At 38.3% G+C, this 25,078-nt stretch overlaps 1 long non-coding RNA gene across 1 annotated transcript; it reads left to right on the top strand.

Annotated features, from left to right (window-relative positions):
• The first annotated feature begins 13,561 nt into the window (after positions 1-13,561).
• On the top strand, positions 13,562-15,497 carry LOC130555998 (uncharacterized). The gene is made up of 4 exons (XR_008963171.1): positions 13,562-14,021; positions 14,288-14,356; positions 14,444-14,657; positions 14,921-15,497. It is a non-coding gene; the product is annotated as an uncharacterized LOC130555998 (long non-coding RNA).
• Positions 15,498-25,078: the final 9,581 nt, after the last annotated feature.

The raw sequence follows: 25,078 nt of genomic DNA, 5'->3' as shown, positions 1-25,078 counted from the left end.
TCGTGACGCCGGATGGAGTCGATTGGTGTGTTCGGCTTCATGCGGGCGCTGCGCAGGCTGGTCGGAGTATGACATCAAAGTACCGCGAGAGCGATTGGAAAGCACACGACAGCCTTTGCAACGCTCTCGCGGTACTTGATATCATGCGGCTGTCGGTCTGCGCCTTACCCTGCGTTCCAATCAGCATACTATCCGTCTTAATAGTAAGTAGAATTAGTATGTCCCAAATCGTAGTATGTTGAAAATAGTATTCAAAAGATTCCCGGATGGTCTACTACTTCCGGTAGAAATTCGAAGTGCAGAATGATGCACACTCTAACGGCTGATATTACCCACAACTCACCGCGAGTAGGCGGAGTTTAGTGACGCTCCACTACATTAATAAATTATATAACTGATGCGTCACTAAATTAACAAATGTAAGTACACAGTAAACATTACATACAAAATAATGAGTGAATAAATACCTTAATGGAAAGAAGAGATGTATTTTGATGTGCGTGACAGTTATTGGCCACAATGTTGTTTAGGCAACAATGGTTACTTCCGCTTCCTGTTTGTATCTTTTTTTATTAAATATTAATATGTCCATTATAATTTTTCATAAACAATACATTCACATATTAGAGAAAAAAAAAAAAAAAAAACACAAACAAACAAAAATTATAATGATAACAAGAAAAACAATAATAACAAGAGGGGTGTACATTATGTAATCAACAAAATATAGGAATTTAAGTCTCTGAGTGTGTCCAAAGTTCTCATTACTTTCCGGCTTGAAAGTCTGGTTTCAAAATATACTTTTGTATCATCCTTGAAATGGGAGATGGGCATCCTTTCTGACCATTTGCTTTTGTGTATATAAAATTTGCCTAATAGTATTAATAGATTTAGCATGAAAATGTGACTCCTATTAACATCTTTTTTATCATAAAAGAATACATATAGAACATATTAACGATCGCAACTTCCGGTTCACGGGGACTTTAATAAATTGTTTCTGTAATTAGGGGTGGGCGGATCGATCCTGAAGTATCGATACTTCCGATACTGAGGTTGTATCGAAAAGGATCGACCCTAACATAAAAATATCGATACTAAGGTGTTTTTAGTTTTTACTATTGATTTTATTTATTAACTAATGTAGCTAATAATTGTATAATGAAGAAAAACGATTTCCCATACACCTAGGCTGCGTTCAGCCCCGACAAAACGTTGCAAAACGTTTTTTAAACGGAAACGGCGGTGCGGTTGAACACTCTGTTGTGATGACGCAAGAGTTGACCTATGGCAGCTGAGAAGGCCATTCTTTGTGTTCTTTTTGAAGAATTTTTAGAGCCTGTTGAAATCGGAATAAATACGTGTTTAATACCGCAAAATACATGTCTTCTAATATCTTCAATTGTTGCGTATACCGAGCTGCAGCGGACACATTTAAACGACTTTACTTGGACCCATTGTGCGAGCTGTTTCTTTAATACCGCGTGGATTATATACATGTTGCTGCTGATTGGGCTGACATTCTTGACACGCCCACCAAACAAAAGAAAACGCATCTCAAACCCCGTTGCACACCGCTGCAAACCGTTTCCAGGAAACGTGTCGTTCAACCCGGAAACCGTAGCAAAATGTTAATAACTCGTTGAATATGTTTATCATATATTGGGGGCAGTCCGTCCATTGGCTACTCCGATTTTCGACTCCAGCTCTTACAATATGTAGTTCCAAAACTGTCATTTGGGGATCGTCATTCGGCTGTTGCGGTGCATTACATTTTTAAACAGTTTATGATGAAAAATTTCACTTGTTCATTAGTGCATTTGTGCTTGGACACTGGATGAACAAACAAGCGCCGCGAGCGCAAATGATACACGCATTTCTTACTGGCCCCGTTTCTGGAGTCGAGTGTGAGCAACAGGAGATGGAGAGAAAGCAGCGCATATCCTGCATTTTCAACAAGTTTGAGATGTTAATGGCTCCTAAACAATAGGCTACACACCTTCCGCAAGCATTATTCCTAATTTCTTCCAAGAAGTGTTAAAGTCCGGGTAAAGATAATTCTGAGAATTGTTTCTAAACACATTATAGATGTTAGAAATGTATTGCTGAAACACATTACAAAGACTCAGAATTATGTAGTACTGAATTGTGGAGTTAACCCGTTAAACAGTTTTTCACCATTTCTCTTTTGAGGATTTTTTGGAGCGTCCGAGCATGCATGGCCCCTCCCCTATCACTAGAGCGCCTAGCATCAGGTGTCTGCTCAATCACGTGCTCAGGGTTGTAAACTTTTCGCACACAATTTCAGGCTCTCACTCTCCACAACTAAACAAATCTCACGCCAAATAACAATCCACCCGGCTGGTTCGCTATCAGCAATTTCAGCATCTACCTTATCAGCTCAAGAGAGAACCACTAAAAATAGACAAAGCTGTCTGTGTTCACACTTGACTTCTCTTTTGAAGCTGCTAGCGTCTGTTTTAAATTATAATCCTATGGAGTAAACCATGTTTTCAAAAAAAAAGTCCTGAGCGCCTTTTTAAAAAGCCAGCGTCTTTTTCTGCAGCTCAGAGCATATTTTGAGGTTGGAAAAAAGTTAAAAATGTCTGAAAAAACATCCTGTCAAGCACCTTTATCACAGTTAACCAATGACGGAGACCTGTCGTTTCCATAACAACATGCGAGGAACGTGATTGGTCGAGAAGACTCAAGATCGAAAAAATAAAATGGCGTCCGAAACGCCCGTTGGAGCATAGTTTTGTATAAATTTACGTTTAATTTTCACTTTCAATAACTTTTGATTGCATTTCTAGCGAGAAATTAGTATTGTAGTTTTTAAAAATGCGATTGGTTATAGCAAAGACGCTCTCCTTTTATAATTCAAATAGACTTCTGTTAAGTTGCCTATGAAGCCTGTCTCTCTAAGCTGCCTCCGTGCACAAATGCTATCTTTGAACATTGCCGGCTGCAACAATGCGCTCGGGCTAATTACCGGCCCGGAGCCTTCTCCCCGGACATGGGGAGAGTAGTGATGGGAAGTTCGGATCATTTTACTGACTCGGATCTTTGAGTCTCGTTCAGCAAAATGAACGAATCTTTTTTCGAGTCATATCGTTCATTTCGTTCATTATGCAAACGTTGATCACATTACAAACAATACAAAACTATAATGCTATAAGAAACAGAAAAGATTAATTCATTGTTTACCTGGGTCTTTAGTCTATGATTAGCTCACCACACCTCTTATCTGCCGAGTCTTCGGGTTTGACTCCTTCGTTCATCACGTGACAGCGTCGTAAGCTAAACCAATGCAGTCAGAGCCGGAAAGAGAATTGATTAGTTCACCTCCCGAGTCTTCGGGTTTGACTCCTTCGTTCATCACGTGACAGCGTCGTAAGCTAAACCAATGCAGTCAGAGCCGGAAAGAGAATTGATTAGTTCACCTCCCGAGTCTTCGGGTTTGACTCCTTCGTTCATCACGTGACAGCGTCGTAAGCTAAACCAATGCAGTCTGAGCCGGAAAGAGAATTGATTAGTTCACCTCTCGAGTCTTCGGGTTTGACTCCTTCGTTCATCACGTGACAGCGTCGTAAGCTAAACCAATGCAGTCTGAGCCGGAAAGAGAATTGATTAGTTCACCTCTCGAGTCTTCGGGTTTGAATCGTTCGTTCTTCTTGAATTCCAGTACAGGACCCATAGAATGTTGCGCAATGCGCATGCGCGGCTGAACGAATCACTCCCTACGACGACTCGTTCTTCCCGAGTCACATTAAAGATTCGTTCAAAATGAACGAATCGTTCAAGAACGACCCATCACTAGGGGAGAGTACTCCATGTTCGGAAGAAACTGCCGGGCTCGGAGCTCTCTCTCCGGACAGCACGCCAAAATACGTACCTTTTAACCTGCTCGTGAATTGTCTATTGATGAATATCGCGCGCATTGACTCGCGCGTGTTTGAATTCAAATCCACCCATAAAACGTATTCACATATTAGCCCTACGGCTCTGGGGACTTGTTACTGGGAGTGATTCGAGTGGGCGTGGCTTCAGCGCCAACAGCATTTGAGAGCAAAGAGTCCTGCTTATTTTTCCAAGATTTTGATAACTTATTTGATTTACTTGGATGTTTTTTCTCCATTCAAATTTGGCTGGGTGGTTAATAACACACTTTTCTGTTGTGTGACAACTCAGAACACATATTTCAATGTCACTTTACTCGGAATTTAATGGAAACTAATGCACTCTACTGGATGTTATCTGGCAGTACACCTTTCAGCAATTTTCAAACCCTACTTGAATAAGGCCAAAAACTCACTGCAATGTAAGGAACCCCAAATTAACCTTGTTAGACCTATACTATAAAGGAATCTTGATGGTTTTAATAATTTAACTGATATTTATAAATGTTTTTTGTAGCCTAATGGAAAATGGTCATATTTGTTTTTGGCGGAGTGGATCACAACAAAATTATCACTGAAACAGTCTGAGAGAATACAGTACTTTTTCTCAATGTTGCAACATAATCTTATAAACAAGTTTAACATAACATACTGACAAGCACTTACTAAGCACAGGGAATTTTTTTTCGTACAACATATAATTTGTCATACACATAATTAACATCTCTGATAGCACAAGTACATCTGGCAGATCTCTATTAGATGTCTGCATTTTCATCTGCAAGACATCTGGCAGATGCTGTTTGCTCATCTGCCCTACATCTCTGAGATGTCTGCTGTCAGATGTCATATGTCTTATAGAACTCAAGCAGATGTCTGTAAGATGTGTATGATTAGAATGTATGTACAATAGCTCTTTCTAAGATGTTTAGCAGATGTTTTTACAGAGCTGATGTTTTCCAGATCACCTGGGGTCTCATTTATAACCGTTGCGTACACACAAAATGGGGCTGGAAACGTGCGTACGCCACTTTCCACTCAAGGGTTGTGATTTATTAAAAACAAACTTGACGGGAGAATGTGCGTACCTGTAAGCAAACTCTGACGCATGCGTACGCACATTCTGGAGACAACGGGCGACACAAATGGTGAGTTAGTGAATTTAGATTGCAGAAAGTAAGTGTGATAAAAACGATTAAGCTGTCTCACCATCACACTATGAGCGCATGAGGAGGAGATGGTCCGACTGAATAGGGACAGCATCATAGGCGCCGATTTCTTTTTTCGCCAGTGGGTGCTCACGTCGCCAAAACCAAACCCCACCCCCACAGGCCCCAACCACCATCACCAAATATATATTTTTTCATAAGCAAATTATATCTTAAAATATTTTCAAACTCACAACGAACAATTCATTCTGTATATTAGGCTACTTACTTTACAGCAGAGCATACACAAGAAAGTGTGAAACATTTTAACAGCTTCTGTAAATTTTGTATTGTATAAATAAAGCACACTAAACATTTTCACTTAAATGATTACTTCACTCTTATTATTATTATTTTATTCAGTTTACCATTAGCAAATTATAGATTTGAAGATTTGATCTTTCGTGACACCTAAATCTTTCCAGTGCTTTCGACCAGCTAGAAAAGCCATCTTTTACAAATGCCGCATATGATTCTTGCTCGTGTGTGGTAGATGGGAGTGGGGCACGCACGTCTTTTGCTTTACCGCAGAGTTCGCAAAATACCTTGTTTTTGATAGCATTGTATGCTATCCAGGGAAATGTTTTTTTTCCAGTTTTCTTGATATGTTCGAGACTGCTTCTGCATCCCGCCTTTACTTCTGCTGCTGTCATTACTTGATGATGTCGTCGACGACAACGGCTGTTCACTTGAAGTATTAGCAACACTGCTACTTATTGAAGAGATAGGGTCAATTAAAGTTTTCCTTTTAATCACCAACCTGTCCATTTGTACTCGAAATTTAAAGACAAATTGACATTATCGCAACGATTAACAATGCCCATTGCCCACTGCTGTTTGCAAGGCCAACCACTCTATCTGAATTACGACTCGTAAGATCAACCAATCAGAGAGACACCCTATTTTTAAAAGCATTTTGATTGGTTAAAATTGATTGAGAAACATATGCCGTTTTTCCGTGGGTGCTCGGCAATTTCCGTGGGTGCTCGAGCCCCGGAGCACCCACAGGATCGGCGCCTATGGACAGCATCAAATACGATAACTGCAGAACACAGTGTAAATAAATACTAAATATATTTTCCTTAAATACTGTGCATAATCATCGAATGTCAAAGTCTGGAAATACAGCCATAATGCTCTCGCACAATCGTTTCTCTTTATGTTCTCGTTATCAGTCCTAACTAAGTTAATAACAAAACCGGAATGAAAATTTCGTCTTTTACAATTATCTTCAAACTTTATCTCAGGTGAAGGACACCACTAATTAATGAGGTTATTTTAATGAGGTGATCAGTCTAAATGCTGTAAACATTTATATGCTGCAGAGACCTTCTTTGGCTTTAATCTATTTATAATAATAATTATTATTAATAATTATAACAATGATTAATTTGTAAATCGTAGTGAATCTCATGTGTGGCCATTTGTGATTTCGTTGCGGAGATAAAGGGTGGGATCGGGGGTTTTCGGCAGTTTTACATAATTTTTTGTTATGTTTCTATGGCATCTGATAGCGGTTGGACCCGGAAACGGTATACGTCCATTATGGTGCGTGACGTCAGGCTTAACAAGCGGATTGGATGGCAGTCTGATTAATATACAAATCAGTATTCATGAGGTGCTTTGCATTGACTATTTATGGGTAAAAATGGGCGTGTACAGGGCGGGATATTAGGCTGATTCACTTACGCACACTAGGTGATCTATGATTTATAAAGCGAATATTGCTTACAGGTGTGCGTACGCACAGTTTTATACGTCGGAATGTTTTTTGGCGTACGCTATTTTTGGCTTTCGGGCGCACGTACACTTTTAGTAAGGATCCTACGCACAGTTTTATAAATGAGACCCCAGGGGCCTCATGTGCGAAGACTTGCGTTGATTCCATACTAAAACATTGCTTACGAACAAAGCTGTAAATGTGCGTACGCACAAAAAAACTCACGCCAGACATAAAGTTGGCATGGAGGAACGCATTTACAGCTTTGTCCGTACGCAATGTTTTAGTATGGAATCAACGCAAGTCTTCGTACATGAGGCCCCCGATCTTTAGCAGACATCTTATAGATGTACCTGTGCTATCTGGGATACAGCACGGAGTAAATTGACTTTTAAAGATGGCGACACCCGACACACCGGAAATTGACAGGAAGTAATTTAATAAACAAGTCTAGCCAAATTGAAATCTCCCATTTTCACCGTCGGCAGCTTTTATAATTATGTTGTTATATTTGTAAGACTATAACATTGCATCGCACTGAACCTTTGGACGACTCGTCTGATATCCGTCTCTGTGAGTTACAGCTCGCATATTATAAAATAGTTATTATAATTGGACATTTAAAGTTACTATGTGAATAGACAGCCAGTGTACACTAGTATACAACTGGTTTTGTGTTGGAGAGGAGTGAACACTTCACACTAATTTGGAGAGGATAACGACTTTTTGTTGATTATCTTCGTGACCATAAACATTGAAGACAGTAAAGATAGGTTTGGATTTTAATTATAAGTAATGACAAAGACAGCTGAGTTTGTTGTGTAGGATTAGGGGTTTAGTGGCAGCATGTAGAGGTGCACAGAGAAGGCACGACCACTATATGGCATCCATGTTCAGTTGATAAAATTTTGCTGTATTTTGTTGTTAAATCATGTTAGTAACCTTTATAGGAAAGGATGTCTATAATGGTTACCGTTGAGTAATGTAAACGAAACACAAGTGAACGGTTAATATGGTTAGATTGGTTCCACTAAATCTGGCATAGCTGACGTTCCAGTGCCTGGCCAAGGTCTACAGCTGGTCTTCCAGCTTGACCAGCTAAAAAGTGGTCAAAACCCCCTCTGTGAGTTTTTGTGTATGTGAGTAATTTACTTCATTAAGATCAATTACTCATGATAGTAAATGACATGGATTTAATATGTAATGTCAGGTTTTTTAAATTATGGTCAAACTCAGGTATTTATTTCGAGCCAATTTAGAGTTTGTTTATTTTTCTGTAATTCAAGTAAAACCTAGCCTTTTATTTGTGCAGTCACTAAATCAGTGTGAAATTGGTGCAGTAAATGAACAATTTCCTCACAGGGTCATTCCATGTCAAATAAACCAAATTTTGAACATTTCCCCGGCTCAAAGTTTTTATTTTTTTCTATTTTTAGAAGCACGACCAACATCTGGAGTGATGTTAAAAAAGTATGAAATGCCACAGATGATTAGTTAAAGGTGGGGTGTCCGATTTCTCTTAGCCGCTGTTGATGTTCAAATCACCAAAATAAACACACCCCTACCCCCATCTTTCGCTTTCATCAGCGCTCAGCTACTGTCCGTCCTGTGCACCTTACTGCTGATTGGCTACAAGGTTGTTTTGGTACTCAGCCCGACTCAGTTGTCTAAAGCGTAATTCGGAAATCGGTTACCCCGCCTTTAAGTAATCTATTAATTTGTAAAGGGGAGGTAAAAATAAAAAATTTCACCTGAAATTTGGAGCCATATTAGAGGGGATAAAAATGACATGAGAATTATGCCAGCATCAAATCTGTTCTTTTTAGCAATCCTTGATGCATTTTATGCCAATGGTGACAGCTAAAAAATGAAGAAAGGGCTTTTTGTTCTATCTACAAAATTTGCATGCCTGTAACTCCAGAACTGTTAAAGATACCTTAATGTCCTTTTACATTCTTGTACTTGACCAACTTGTCTTTTGGGAACTACATTTGTAAAGCCCTATAAGGTTCAGTCCTAGAGATATGAGGATCTAAATGTGGCTTCATGAGAAAACTTAAAATGTACACATTTTCAGTCATCAAAAAATAAATGTGGGGAATTTATCAAAAATCTGGTACTTCATTTCTTTTAAAGAGGAATGTCTGAAGAACAAATAATGTTGAAACTAGAAATGTATCTTTTTTCCTTCTATCAATAACTGCTTTGAACATAATCATTGCAGTGTCCTTTTGGCACTGAATTACTGTTAAAAATTATCGGGTTGAGGCACATTAACTTGCTCTGAATAGTTTATTTATAAGATTCTATATCTCTAGGGTTATAGGGAAAGTTATATGGAAATTTTGATAAAGGGATGTTGTTAAAGGGATATTTCAGAGGCAAAACAAAATGTCCACATGTTTTACTCACCCTCAAGGCATCCTGAATGAATACGAAATTCTTCTTGAAGAATAATGCAGTCGGAGTTATAATACCACATATCATTTATCTTCCAAGCGGTAGAATGGGTCGTCTAATATGGCTCCAAATTTCAGGTGAAATTTGTCATTTTTACCTCCCTTTACAAATTAATTGACTACTTACTAACTATTCATCTGTGGCATTTCATATTTTGGCTTTCATCACTACTGAAGAAACTTCTGTACTTCTTGCTTCTGTAAATAGAAAAAAAATCAAATATTCGAGCCGGGGACCTCTGTTTGAGTTGACACGGAATGACCCCACAAACAAAAATGGTGTATATTTGTTGCTAAAGCATTTTACTGTAGTTAAACATTTAAAGGACTCATCGGACGAGCATTTTCAACAAGTTGGTATGATTTATTACGGTCTTCATGAAATGTCTGGAACATATTTTGCTTAAAAACACTCATGGCCGTGTAAACAAAACTCTTTTCGCCTCGTCAAAAACAGCTTTGGTGCATGTCTCTTTAAATGATAATGAGTTACAGCGCACCCCACCCCCCTTCCGTCCGGCATGTCAACACAACACACGTGTAGTACTGCCATGGCAATGGTTTAGCTAAATTATGTTTCCTGAACTCCTCTGTGGTTAGTTTCGATTTAAATGTCTCAAATCATTCGTCCGGAGACTAAAAAATCCGTCACAGCAAACAGCGCATCCTAATGCGCTCACGTTGTGCACGTATGCTTACCTAAAATCCACAGAATGCGCACCTGCAGATCTCAGCGTAATTACGTGGATTTTAGCGCTTGTCATTGACAAGTTATAACTTTACACACACAACGTGAGAGCACAGCTAGTATGCTGTGACATATTTTTCAGCCTAAAGACGAATGATTTGAGACGTTTAAAACTAAACTAACCCGCAGTGTTCGCCCCTGTTCATTAGCAAAACAAACAGCTTGCCGCAGCTGAACATATTAATGCACATAATGTATTAACATACATATACCTAAACTCCAAGTGCCAATTTACAAAATAACATATAAATATAGAGTAAGTTTAACACTGGCTTTGAATGTTTTATTTATCATCCCTTCGCTGTCGTATGCTAACGTTATCCTCCTATATATACGGTACATGTACATCAATTCAGACTGTTGATAAATATTACTTACATCGGCAGCTTTGTCTCTTTCAGTTGGTCTCGAGCCCTCTTGTGGAACAACTTTGAAGCTAATCCTGCTTGTACTGTCCCAGGTTGATAAAGCACTCCGGTGTTGTGCCGAGAAATGCACCCCTGCCTGATTATGCACCATCCCTCCCCACAATGGTTAAGGTAAGGATTAGGTGTTAGGGGAGGGGTTAGGATTAGGTGTGGGGAGGGGTTAGAATTGGCCAATCGGACAGCGTGTTATTGAAGGAGGTGCATAATCTGGCAGGGGTGCATTTCTCGGCACAACACTGTCTCTTGTGAAAACAACAATGGCGGCAGCACTGTGGGTGGAATTGTGTAGATTAAGGGGCGGTAATATTATAATAAGATCCTGCTTTTAAGTCACAACAGGAGCGAAATCTGAACGGCTCGATTTCTCACATGCTTGCAGGGAAAGGCTCATCAAAACAAATTTACCGGGATCTTGTTTTTCACATATTCTGGGTTGCTAGATACGCAGGGGACCCGATTATAGCACTTGAAGTGCATATTGCAAGTAGATTTTTTTAATAAAATGAATATACTGTATAACCTTGTATAAAAAATACCATATGAAAAGTTAATGCCGGATTTAAAATGTTTTTCAAAACATAAGGGCGCAAATTCAGTAGAAGAAGTGACAGTTTCTTTGACCGTCTTCAAAAACAGTCTTTGTCGTGTCATTTGACGTCACGAGAGGGAGGCGAGTTAGGGATGGATGTCGGTACACGATCCGGGATGCCTGCACGATCCGTCCGCGCGTGCGCATAATGACGTAGTAGAAAACGCACATGCGCAAATGATAATTCTGTTTTGCAACGATTTACGACACTGCACGATCTGTTCCACGCTTGTGCACCTTTGTATCGCGACTTTCACTACTGTCCACCTCTGGTCTCATGTCACTTGTGTGTGCAAACTATGCGTTCTTTCAAGTCATTTCCATTGTCATTTTGAAATACTCTGTAACGTTTCCCCAGACTTGTTTGTAGTTCGTTCTTCATGTAAGTGCAGATAGTCTAGGCAGAAATGCATATTATGTTCCTTATTGTCTTCTGTAAACACCATTGAAGGGATTATTGTCCTCATTTAGATTATATAGATAGATATATTAGCCTATATAGACCCATACTAATACAAAATTACTCAATTTAAAGTTAACTAATATTAGCAGCTTTTAATAAAAAAACGACACAAACCGTCTTTGACAATACTATGGACCTCAGATCGAAACAGAGCAAGTTAAGTAGGCCTAATGCCATACAGCAATGAATCGCAAAGGGGAGTATGGAGGAAACTGAGGGTTTGCAGTGACAGACTCAGACTTTATTCCACATGTAACCAAAATCGTGTATGTTCATGTAACAACTCCTTTATTATTTTGGATTAGCAACCATGTAAACACTGTCATGGTTCTGCCCCATCTTGTCTTGCTTTTCTTGACCTAGTGGCAGAATCATGACAGAACCTCTTGTTTCTTGTGGAGAGAGGTGTTTTGGCGTTGTTGGCCTTCCACTCTCCGGTGTCGCGTCTCTGTTCCCACCCTTTCCTCTCCTCATTAGTGATAATTATTAGTTCATGCCCCGCACCTGTCCCCTTCTTAATTTCGTCCCCTTTATATAGTCCTCATGTTTCATTGTCCTGTGCTGGTCCATTGCTTGTGTCACGGGGGTGAGTTCCTGTTGTTAGTAAGTTTAGTTTTAGCTGATGTAATGTTTTATTAGTCTAGTCTTGTTAGTTTAGTGAGTCTTTGTTCCTGTTGCCATGTTTTGTTCTGTTGTCCCCCATCGTGGGTTTTTGTTTTGTCTTTGTATTTATAATTAAAGTCTTGTTAACCCCTTACGTCCCTGTCTGCACTTGGGTCCTGTCGCTCACCTCACCCGAGAACCGTGACAGAGGCTGGTTCATTCTATTCTATACATTTAAAAACATCAAAATAGACCGCCGTGAACTGTTAAATGAAAAACACAATTTAGCCTACAAAAATATGCCGCCAGTTGTGCCGCCTGGCCGTCAAGTGTTTCATCGCATGCGTGATACCAATAGTGTAGGGAAACCGTGACGTGGTTTACTACGTAATTACCGCATGCGCAGAACGGATCGTGCAGGCATCCCGGATCGTGTACCGACAATCGGTAGCGAAACCCGGTATTAAACGGGCCCCGGGGCAAAATTATGAAAGCTCCGCCCTTATCGGTTCTGCTTTCGGTCCTCGGGAAAAAAATCGTATATGTTGTTGCTACATTAAAGTTATCTTGCACATTTTATCTCAACAATAGTTTCTAATTTTCAATAGCACCAAGAATTTAGTCTTTGGCGCAAGCATATTCGTTATTCCCAGCAGAGCGCGCGAGGCGGCACGTCACGTGTCTCTCGCGCAGTTTGTGTCTACACAGCGCGCACACACGAACACGAACAGCCGCACAGAAGAAAGACGCTCTTAATTCGCGACGATGGCCGGGAGAACTAAACGTTCAAAAGTGTGGTTCACCAAAAGTTGATGCCGACAGTGACAATGCTCGTTGCCACAAGTGCAACAAAACCTTTGTTTGTAGGGGTGGAAACACAAGTAATCTGTCAAAGCACCTGTCAAAAGTGCATCATGTAGGCCTACAGACAGAGAGATGCACTGCTTTTGATTGCTTAGCCCTTACTTATGCCCCATCTACATCAGGTATATATGCTGAATGCTAACAGACATTACTTGAACTCTGACATTCTTTATATAATATATGCTAATGCCATTCACCCTATTTAAAACAACTGAAAAAATGAAAAAATCAGCCTATATAATCATTTATTATTGCACTGAGAACTGAAATAATTCAGCGCAGTATACACAAAATAAACATGTTCAAATACATAACTATTTAGAGTAAAATTAAATTACCCTTTAGAAAAAAAATATGACAAAGGAACTTATGAAAATGAAGAATTTCTTTTGTTGTAAATTGTTTATTTTGAATTAGCCTATTTATTTATTGTTAATTATGTTTATTCAAATAAAGCAATGTTAATTCTGTTCCTAATTTGCTTCTTTTTATATCAAAAAGTACCGATAAGAATACCGTTAAAGTAGCGGACCGATAAGCAGTATCGAAATCTTAACGATACCCATCCCTAAGACGAATGCACGCTTTGCCTTGGCTCACTGCAGAGTATGTTGGTAATTCAGTAGGAGCGGTCGTGAGTCAGTGTGTTTTAGCAAGTTATTTATTTTAATTTATCATCGTCATGGTAAATTATTGTGTTTGTGGAGGTTGCACAAGCCTGTCAGGACATCGTGTCCACAGGTTTCCTAACAAGAAAAAGGACGGTGGTATGGGTGCCTGGGTGCGTTTTGTGCAGGTGAAAAAACGGGACTTCACCTCTGCATCTGCTTCAAAAAACGCGGTGGTGTGTTGCGTTCACTTTACACCTGAGGATTATCATCCCGGCAATATGATGCAGTTCAGTATGGGATGCCTTATGAACCAAGTGAGACTTGGAGCTGGTGCGGTTCCAGCCGTCATCATGTGCTTCGATCGCTGGCACGAAACATGGTCACCGAGCCGTCGGAGATGCAGCTCGACGAAAACGTGAACTGTGGACCGTAAGTATGGTTTTTAACTAAGTATTGTTTTTGCTAACTACCAGTATGATTTATTTAATGATTTCAATAATTAGAAGCAACGTGATGTGTTTGTTGTGAAGCACTGCAGCTAACGTTAGCTAATAAGCATTTGGCAAAAAAAATCAAAACCGTGGAAAAAACGTTATAAAGACATGCACATGTACACTCAACAAATCTAGCTGCTGACTATATTTAAAACTAAATTCTAATTTCTCATAATCAATGTGTTGTGTCCCACATTTTAGGTTGCCAAGTGGAGTTGTGTCCAAAAGGAACAACAAGCCATTTTTTGGACATCTGGCATATTGACAAGAGTATGTATCTTGATGAAGGTAGTTTTGTTCAGGCTTCCTATAATAACATTTTCCTTTTTAACATTTTGTGTTTCTGTTCTGATACAGGGACGCTTTAGAGGGTGTGAGGGCCAGCTGTTTTAACCACCTCTACTGGACTGCAGCTTCCACTCCTAATGGAGATGGAGATGTGATGGAGGCCAAGTGGAAAAGCATGGTTAACCATGTTCAGGACATCCATGAATACGACACTCCAATGTTCCCTCCTGTGCACATCCACATCTGAAAGGGGAAGTAAGGAACAAGGTGTGGATGGAACCAGGTACAACACACTGTGTTCATTATGTGGCTGAAAATGATCAAAATGTAAAACAAGTCCCATCTCATTGTGATCGTACAATCATGCTTCATCTTAAAGGGATAGTCCACCCAAAAATGAAAATTCTGTCATCCTTTCCTCACCCTGTTGTCATTTCAAACATGTATGACGGTCTTATGCAGAACACAAAAGAAGATATTTTGAAGAATGTTTGCAACTTGCCACTGCAGTCGCAATTAATGTAATCTTTTTCTTCTTTCTCCCAGCATGTGCATCAGCCCTCATGGAGTCTCTGAGAGTGGAATACACCAGGTCTTCCACTACACCTGTTCCCCTTTCCAGACAAAGATGAGGCTGTTGGAGCGTATATAGCATAGCATTCTTGATTTAACACATGTTAACAAAGAATTAATGTGATCCCCACATAGATGTTGGGCAAGTTATTAAACGTTTTTTTAATGAGTTTTAATTTTTTGGTTTTCAGTGGGTCAGATGGTATATGTTTCCTTCGGTGGTGTATGTTTGGTACATCTACATACTGTATATACAGTAGTCAACACTTGAAATGGATCAAAAAAGTTAATCAAAGTTGTCCTAAGACAAGAACGGGTATTGTTCACAATTCAGGTACAACTTTGATGAAAGATTTTGATCCACTTCAAATGTTCAATAGTTTATTTTAACAATTGCAATGTTGTGATGTGAGTTAGGTATTAACAGTGCTATGGGATACATTTTCTTATGATTTGGAGTAATGTAAATACAACTTAATTGAATTAACTATAATGCATATCTGCTTGATATATATGTATATGTATATATATATGATCATAAACAAATTTTATACGGTAAGACAATCCGTGTTTGTGATTTTTTTTACTGGTTGTCATAAAAATGGGGCCATTCAAAACCTTTGTAAGTTCCTCCTTCTTCAGGAAACACATGAAGGCAAGGGCTTCCTAATGTGCCTACCCAGAATGCCGTAGGCCCAGTGGACAACTTGCCTGTATGCTGAGTAGCGGTATTGTCTGGACATAGGGACAAAATATCAGTATTGATCGTCTTATACTAATGGCATTAAAAAGTGTGACATAGATAAATATATATAAAAATATATGCAACTTGTAAATAAGAAACAGAATTATATTGTTATAATATATACATCTTTAATTTCCTATTCATTTATACATACTATTATTTAGCTCCGAGTAATAAATGATCTTCTCAGTCTGCTCTAAACATACTCATGTCTGCTGGCCTGGAGTGGTCCATGCTCCTGTCTGAAGTGCATATAGGCTATCTGTAGCACGTATGGGTTCAGACAGCAAGCCCTCAGAGTCCGGCACTGGATATCAAGTGTGGGGGTGACATTGTCCACTAAAGCCCAGTATGCATCCAACTCCCTGCAGCACTGACTTTCCTCAGCTGAGCACCTATAAAACTAAACATGTTTATCTCTCTCCTGTGGTAATGAGAACCCTCTATATCACGTAAGGTTAGTGTGTACGGATACTAATAAGTGTGACGTATGACTGATCAACGCTTATTAGTGTGTCTGGTATTGGTAAGTATCAATACTCATAGCTAATACTAGCTTTGCTACTGGCTGCATAGATGATACTAATATATGCAATATTGTGATCTGAGCACTGTTACATATCGCTAGCTAATGTGTATATATCTATAAGCTAACACTGGTCTCTCACCAAGACACCTGCCCTGTTCTCCACTGATTCTCCTCACACCACAACTCAATCTGTCTCCTCTGGCCGTTTTTGTCTAACCCGTTCTGTCCTGCTCTCTTGTCCGCATATCAGGCTCATAATTGTATGGCAGTGGTCCGTCATACGAATGTGAATAAACATTTATAATATCCTCCGAACTCTCATTGTCATCACAATCCATTGTTTTCCTATTGTCTACATCAACCGCAATCACTCTCGTTACGTCACGGTTACGGTTTTGCCGGTTTTCAGATGCAGAAAATAAAATTCTCTCAAAAACGACTCCAGAAGCCTAATTAGCGTATTTATGAGTATATTTTAAGAACATCTAATTCATATGCTATTTTTCTATAGATTTACACTCTGGGGTCTGCACTTTAAACACAGAAAATTTTGTTTTTTCATCCGATGACTCCTTTAAGATTTGAGCACTCATCTCTCCTGAAAACACCATTCACCCTTATCAGTTAATAAACTCATATAATTAACCAGAATTTTTTTATTTTGCAGTTGTTCTGATAATTTAAAACATACTTTGTGAAGCCTTTATTTCACATAGGCGTACCAGCACTTGTGTCTTCCTGCACGGCAAGCTACAGGAAAACTGATAAAAGCCCCAAATGATTATACATTTCAAAAATTAAAATCATGTCTATTATTGGTCTTTCATGGAAGACTTACAAAAAATGAACAATGAAAGAAAAAACTGCACAGATGTGATAAGCGACTGGGTCCAGCACGATAACAACCCATATTTTTTTCTGTCTTTAAAGTGGAAAGATATTGATCTCAATGAACGACTGCTAAAGCCTTCAAAAATATAATGTAGGTTTAATTGTTATTCCCCCTGCTGAGTGTCTTCGAAATGTTCACTGGAACACTGAGCATTTTGATAAACAGTGATTGTGTGATTATTTTCGCCCTGTTGAACAATTGAAAAGGATATTAACAACAGAAAGACATTAAATGTTGATTAATTTCTTTATATTGAAATAAGATTTACTTTTGTCACCATATACCTAAAACTGGATTTTTGTCCATAACAAAATGACTGTACATTTGTATTTACAAGTAGTTGCACTAACCACAAAGACCGCTGAGTTATATCTGGATTTGGATGCCAAAAAAAGGCAGTGATTTTTTTCCCTCACCAGCTGCTATAAATAAATTGATTCCCACTTGCTTGAGTGTTGATCATCTCTGGGGTTCTATTGTCCTCAACTGCTTGGTTCAACCGTAAACACCTCCATCTGATTCAGTATACTAGGGCAAGTTAATTACATAAATCAAGGCCCGGTTACATAGACAAGGCTTAGCCTAAGTTAGGACTATACCTTAGTTAATTTTGTCTATTTAAGTCGCTTTTATTAAAATGACTTAGAAACAACATTACCGATGTGCATCTTGTGACAAAACAATGGCACTGACATATTTTAAGATATGTCATGGCAAGATATTTTCAGTTAAGACATCTCAAAATTCTGTTTAGTCTGGGACTATAGCCTTAAGCCTTGTCTGTGAAATCGGGGCCAAGAGTCCTGCTTGGTAGCGAAAGACATCTGTGGACGTATGAAATAACTCAGACAAGAGATTGACGGAGGTCTGTCAGTATTTAGGCTTCTGTGGGCAGATGTACCAAAGAAAACTACAATAGCAGATCAATAGTGTGGCTGTTGTGTTATAGAGGGGGGAATGAAAGGAACCATAAGAGCTATGAAGGGAAGTGTTTTTACAATATATCCATGTGCATTCCCGCCTTCTCTCACTTGGTGTCAGTAGAGGTTTGGCTAGTTGATTTTCACTCTTTGAATGTACAGCAGAACATTTGCTTTGTATTTTGTGAATGTAATACACCTCACAATTTTAACGGAAGACTGTATTGATATGCTTTTAAATCAGCATGTTGTAACTTTATCCTGCTAAACAGAAATCTGGACCCTCAGGCTGACCAGCTGAAAAGTGCCCAAAACCATCAAAACAGGTGGTCTAGCTCCTAGACCAGCTACCTATAGCCTGATTTCAGTGTTCTAACCCGTAAGAACCTGGACACATTTGTTTTTAAAGGAAAACGATGGGGACATAAAATACCAAAAAAAGACCACATATAGAAGACATTTCTGAATTTTTTTTTGAAATACACCACCTACTGTTTTAAAGTTTACAGCCCAATGTTACAAACATCACGACAACGTCACCTCGATACTTTCACATCTTGTTTTATAAAACAGGTTAAATCTGAATGTAATGTTATCAAAACATTACAATTGTTAAATGGGTTGGGCAAACACTTTTTAATGTTGTTACTGATAACTAGACAGATCACAATTTTGAAAATGTTGTCTTGGCAACACAAAACACATCGTCACATGACATAACCCAGATATTCAGTAGATGTCACTTATAGGGACTTCCTGAGCTATAAGTCACGGATAAATCTTATCCTAAAAAAAGGACTTTTTATGATCATCACCAGTGTTTTTGACACCTGTGTCACTTTCTTTGTGTTCAATAGAACAACGTATTTATATAAAAACTTGTTATTTATACAGGTTTAGAATAACTTGAGGTTGAGTAATTCATGACAGAATTGACTAATTCATGATTTTATATTTGAAGGAATGTAATGCTGGTCCTGCCTTATATGAACTGTAATAATATAAAAGAAATTACTATTGTTATTGCTTGTTTGGTTTTGCATATCACTATTGTATGCTCAAAGATTTACACAATACTGAATGGCGCTTGATGTTAAATGTGCTGCTTCTCATAAACGTCTGCCTAATGAAACCTTGAAACCTTTAATTGCATTGATGAAAGTGCTTCATTTATTGTTTGCCTGTCAGCCGGATCATAAGCCATATAATTTCTACCCATATCCTAGTAATTTCTCCTCAGAACTCAACTGTAACTCAAGCCGAGCTTATTTTTAGATGTCGACCTCTGCCGTGTGAGTCTGTAGCAAACAGAATGATTCCTGTCCCCGGGGGGGGTGGCGGTGGGGGGGGGGTATTTCTGGGTAAATGTCGCTTCCTCTGAGCTGGAGATCTTAGCTTGATATTTAGCTCTCATCTTCAGCCCACATAGCTAAATAATAAAGCGCAAATAAAACTTGTGTGCGGGGATCTTCATGAAACGTATGTAAGGCTTTAAAATGACATTCCTTACCTGAGAATTACATTATTTTACTGCAGGCAACATTTGCATTTGTAATAATATAGATATCTCCCTATTTTTCCATGAGTGAGTTTTATGACTAAATCTCTATGAGTCTATAGTCATCATCTCTGTTTCAGCTCAACAATTAATCCTCCCACACAGCAAATGTAATCCACTGCTGATATCTATATTACATGAAAATTAAAATCTCTTTCGCACACTCTTTTTGCAGTGTTGTATTTGGACAGCTTTGGTGTACAGGCTTTGAAATGAATCAATGCCGCTTTAGAGTGTGGCCTGTCACATTTAGAAGGTATTTACCGCTACAAACTTTGAACCGTGGAGGATTTACACTGAGGGGTTGTGTCCTTCACTGCTCTCACATTCTCTAAGGTGAGGAGGGAGCAGGGCTGAAGGTTCGAAACTGTTTAAGAGGCTACAGAGCCAGTAAGTGGTGAAATATTGTTATTTTGACCAGGAGCTCCTGTTTTATTTTATTTCATTATTTATTGTTCTGTCCAGTGCTGCATTAGTAAGTGAAATGCATGATATCAGATCAGATCAGACATAAAGCAAATACTTTAATATGCCAATAATACTAGTAGTAATCTTTGTAATAGAACACAGAGACCCAATTAAGCTGGAGAGAATAATATGAAGATTGAATAAAATACTAAGAACACGTGAAGACTAAGCAGAAAATGTCAAATATTTCTGTCCTTCGCAGTTGTAACCTGAAATTTACCTCAGTGTCAACTCTGCTTTGTAAGCTTCTCTTATTTCCCAAGAAGCTTGTTTGGCCTGCAGAATCTGAGGGGTTTTATTCATATGCATATTGACTACTGCACTCAATGCTATTGAAATCAGCCTCTTAAAAAAATATGAGCTATGACTTTCTTTGTAGAACTAACAGCATTTTTCTCAGTGAATATCATTTTGTTACATATAGATATGCCCGTGTTGAATTTAAATCTTAACTGGTGCACTTGTACTGTAGGTATAAGATGGTTAAAATATATATTGATATATTAGCTTGTTTCTTGAATCCTTCTAACAAATAAGATACAAAACAAGCCACTGTTTGTTAATTGTGCGACTTTGTTGTGGCTAAAATTGCCAAGAAAGCCTATATCGTAGCTTAGAGAATTGACCATAATTTACTCTAAGACCTTTTAGGAGAGTGAGATGCAAAAAAAAGACAATGTGTTATGTTAGGTACAATATTGACTAAATTAAACCTATTAGTTTCACATGTGGCCTGCAGAATATGGCCACATATGTGCTTCTCCTCTCATAATGTGGCATTTTTCATAAATCAATCAAGAGAGCAGAAAAAAACTATGAAAAAAGTACAGGCAATTTTTCGCTACATTATCTGTTGATTTTGCAGACATTCCAGTTGACGTCTCATTGCATTTGATCATTTTATCACTTAAAACTCAACTTTGAGCTTAAAAAGAGCATATGTAAAAGTTATCACATTACCTGATTTAAGGCATAGATATGTAAGGAAGGAGCAAAGACTCGGCACTGAAACGTGCCTCACACATCAAATGCGGCATCGTTGTACCATCAACAGTCTGAGCTCACGCGATTGAATGGAGGTGGGGACTCCTTTGCATATTCATTAATCCACATTTTGTTAAAACTAGAAACTTTTGTTGAAACTAGTAACTTTGTATTAGCATCTATTGTATTATTGCTCCTGTATGACATATCACTTATTGCTCCCTGAACTCTCTGTAAGTCGCTTTGGATAAAAGCGTCTGCTAAATGACTAAATGTAAATGTATACTAAATGAAGCAAGGGTGTAGAGTTACTTTCAAGTAATTTTAAGACATGAATAAACTATTATCACAAGAAAAACTTTTACATATGCTATTTAAATATTGCATATACAATACAGTGGGACTTTAAACTATCATTGGTAAACTTCAGTTTTGGTTCAAAACGGGTGTGCCTCACACATCCTGAAAAGTGAAGCTATGGGCGCTTTGATTGCCCCCTTGTGGCTGGATGCAGTACAGGTCATAACCCCACCCTCTCCATGTAAACAAATTGCCATGCCTAACTAAAAAATGAAATCACACTCAAACACACACAAATATTTTTAACAAAGGTGTTTTCTGTTATTTTAGTTAGTTCTTATCACGTTGATGTATGTCCAGGTGTTTGTTTTTCGAAAAAGTTTGCTCTACTTCGTGCTCACTACTGCGCAGACTCTGGCTCCAAATGATGTCAGATGTCAGTGGCCATAACTCTGGCGTATTGGCTTCATTTTTCTACAGTTTAAGTATAAAACTTGATTTTCACCACAGGGGGACTTTAACACTAAAATGCAAAGCAGTGCATAAAAACCCCTTAGCTGTTATTAAATCACTGTAAACCATGGCTTCTTTAGGCTTATTGCCTTTATGAAATGATTATTCCAAATACACAGCAAGGATTCACAAAATAACAGACAGAAAATGAAATTTAATGATATTAATTTAAAAACGACAAAGCGGCTGTCAAGCAACACAGATGCAGCCACATACAATGGTACAGTGATGCTTGAAATGCGGTCAGCTGTATGTTTTGGGGAATTTTACAATGGCTTACAGGGCTTGACGTTTAGCATTGTCATGTGGTTGTCCTCCGAACAAGTAAATTTGTCATTCACTTTGTCCGAGTACAAAAATTACTTTTCCAAAGTTAAAAAAATGAATTAATTATAATATAATATAATCAATATAATTGTTTCGGATTTAGATTGGTCAAGTTTGCTTCTAAGCATTTTAACCAGTGTCCGCTTTGGCCGCCTGAATTTGGTTATAGGCCTTCTCTCCGTGACTGCTATAAAACAAAGGCAAGCAGTAATTATTATTAGTGTTAAGGCTGTAAGTTAACTTTTTTTGCACATAGCACTGGTGCTAGAGAGGTAAAGTTTGGTAGCACAGGCAGAAATGTGCAAGTGTAGTTCATTATGAATAGGCAGATAACTGACAAAAGACATTAATGTTACATACAGACAGATAAATTAGGGCCATATCATTTTTAGATTACCTAAATTTGTTTTAATATTTCAAAGTTCTGTGTCTTTACTTTTTTACTATACAATAGTGGTATATTTGTCCACATAAATTAATGTAGTATACTATAGTATTTACTATAGTAAACTGCAGTAAAATTCTTACAATATTGTTTTTTATATTTACTATAGTATACAGTGTTTATCAATTTACTACAAGGGCACTTCAATTTTCAATAGCAAATACTATAGTACACTACAGTATTTTTTGTCTGAGTTTTCAATTTAACGGGACTTTTATTTTGACGCGTCTTTGGGAAGACGCTTGTTTGCAGATAGCTTCACTCAAACAGTAAAACGCTCGTAAAATAAACTCTCAGAGTAACTCTGGAGATGAAGTTCATGTGTTCATATCCTCATACTGTGCAGACGCAGATAAATCCTCGACCATTACTCGTGTTGTATGTTAAACTGTGCACTTAATTCACTCAGACACGCAGAACAGCCAGATGACATTTAAATAACAGGATTCCGCGTCCGCATGGACTCAGTGCGGTGCGCCATTGATTATTGTCACGCACAAACACGCAGCTCTGAGCTCTGTCTAATGCACATATTCTTATTATTCTACATGTATGTCGCACTGTTTTTTTCCAAGTTACTTGACCGGTCGGGAAAGTAAAATTCTCTCTCACTTGCCCATACAAAACATTCACTTGTCCTGGACAAGCGTTAATGTCGAGCCCTGGCTTAGAACACGGCACAACCAATCAGAATCAAGGACCAGAACTAACCACAAATACAGCAGCTGAGAAAAAAAATATGGCAAATTCCTTCATATTAATTTAGTATATAGTGCCCTATTTTTATAGTAGGTTGAAATGTGTGTACAGTGCGTTCTGAGGCTGTGCTTAAATTTCAGTCACACATTCCCTAACAATTAGTTAAATCATTCTGACTCTCTAAGGAGGGCAGATTTCATTTAAAGCTCGGGAATGATCTGCTTGATTAATTGTTATGAGAGGCAGCAGATGTATGAAAGGCCCATATTCATTCTACTGGGCAAATGAGGTTTATTTTTAGACCAGACAGCTGCTGGGACAAAATCAAAGCCACTGAAGTGTCAGTGCCCACTGACACAGATTGACAGTTTTTACTAAGAGTTATACAACTGACATCCTACAGAAGTTCTTAATAAGTGGTTGATAATGGAAAGAAATAATACAATAACAGTATGTATTGTATTGTGTCTGACAGGCAACTGTAGAATTTATTTGCTCTGCCGTGTTGGCCTTTTGTCGTCTACTAAATAAAAGCTGTGTTGAAATCATATGGAGATGGCTGAATAAAACAGGATCTCAATTCTCAGATATCATATGATAAATAGTCCCATTGAATTGTTATTTACAGTAGCATCAATAGAAAGATCCTTCTTTGTCCTGACTGAGGTGACACTAATTTACTTCTACAACATCCCTTTGTGGAAAAGGGTCTCAATATGTTTATTGGACGTTACTCATGCATATCTCACTGCTGAAGATGGTGTTTTAATTCATCATTATTCTACGACTTAAAGTGATGATTTGAGCTTAATCTTTTTACAAAACTATCGAGGAACAAACTACACGACTGAGAAGAGAGAGATAACACAAGGTGGCTGCAGGAGTTAGATCAGCTTCTGATGCAGCCAGGAGACATGCGTGAAGTCTGAGCTGTTGTCAGATATATGGAGAGCACTGTCGTTCAGTCTGTTCCCAGGAGAACCATGAGGGATTCAGATAACATTTCTGTTCCAACCATTTTATCACTGATGCTTTGGCCCAAGGGGTCAGTCGGTCTGCTTTAGTTCTACATCAGTAGTACTCGCAGAAAACATCTTTACTGCATCTATTATACAGAAGTTTCCCAAAGGAGCTGAAGAAGAACAGATATAATGGAAAAACTGAGTAGAACAGAGCGGAAGCACATTATGATATATATAGAGCTTATAGGTGCAAAAATACTCGGCATTAGTTTTTCAATAGCTTTCTATAGGGATGTCAATAGATAATTCATTCCTAATAATCTAATAACAAATTAATAGTTTAAGTTTGCCATCAAATATCCATTGTTTTCCTCTCAAATTGTAGTGTTTTCGGTTGCTTTCAATTTTGAAGAAAGCAAAATCATGTGTAACAAAGATTCTGTCTGCCTGCAGCTGTCCTCTGGTGGTTCTCTTTAACTATTAACCTTGTATTTTACTCAAAGGTGATATTTCTTCATACTTGTTGATCTTTCATGATAAATCATTTTGTCATACAAGACCCGCAAATGACTTCACTTTTGTTTAAAACCCCATTTCGGTTTGATTTATAAATGAAGGCCTTTCTCCATCATTTACTGATAAATGATTGTCTGGATTTGGCTGTGTGTGCACGCACTTTGGCTGGTTTAAAGGCGCAGTTTTAGATTTACAGCGGCCACTAGCGTTTTATTATAGATTTGCAACGAATCTCTCAGTCCAAACACGACGGTGGCCACCATAGTACAAAAA

The sequence above is a fragment of the Triplophysa rosa genome, linkage group LG6 (assembly GCF_024868665.1).
Source record: "Triplophysa rosa linkage group LG6, Trosa_1v2, whole genome shotgun sequence".
In the NCBI taxonomy this organism is placed as follows: Eukaryota; Metazoa; Chordata; class Actinopteri; order Cypriniformes; family Nemacheilidae; genus Triplophysa; species Triplophysa rosa.
This window is presented reverse-complemented; position numbering and strand designations above follow the sequence as displayed.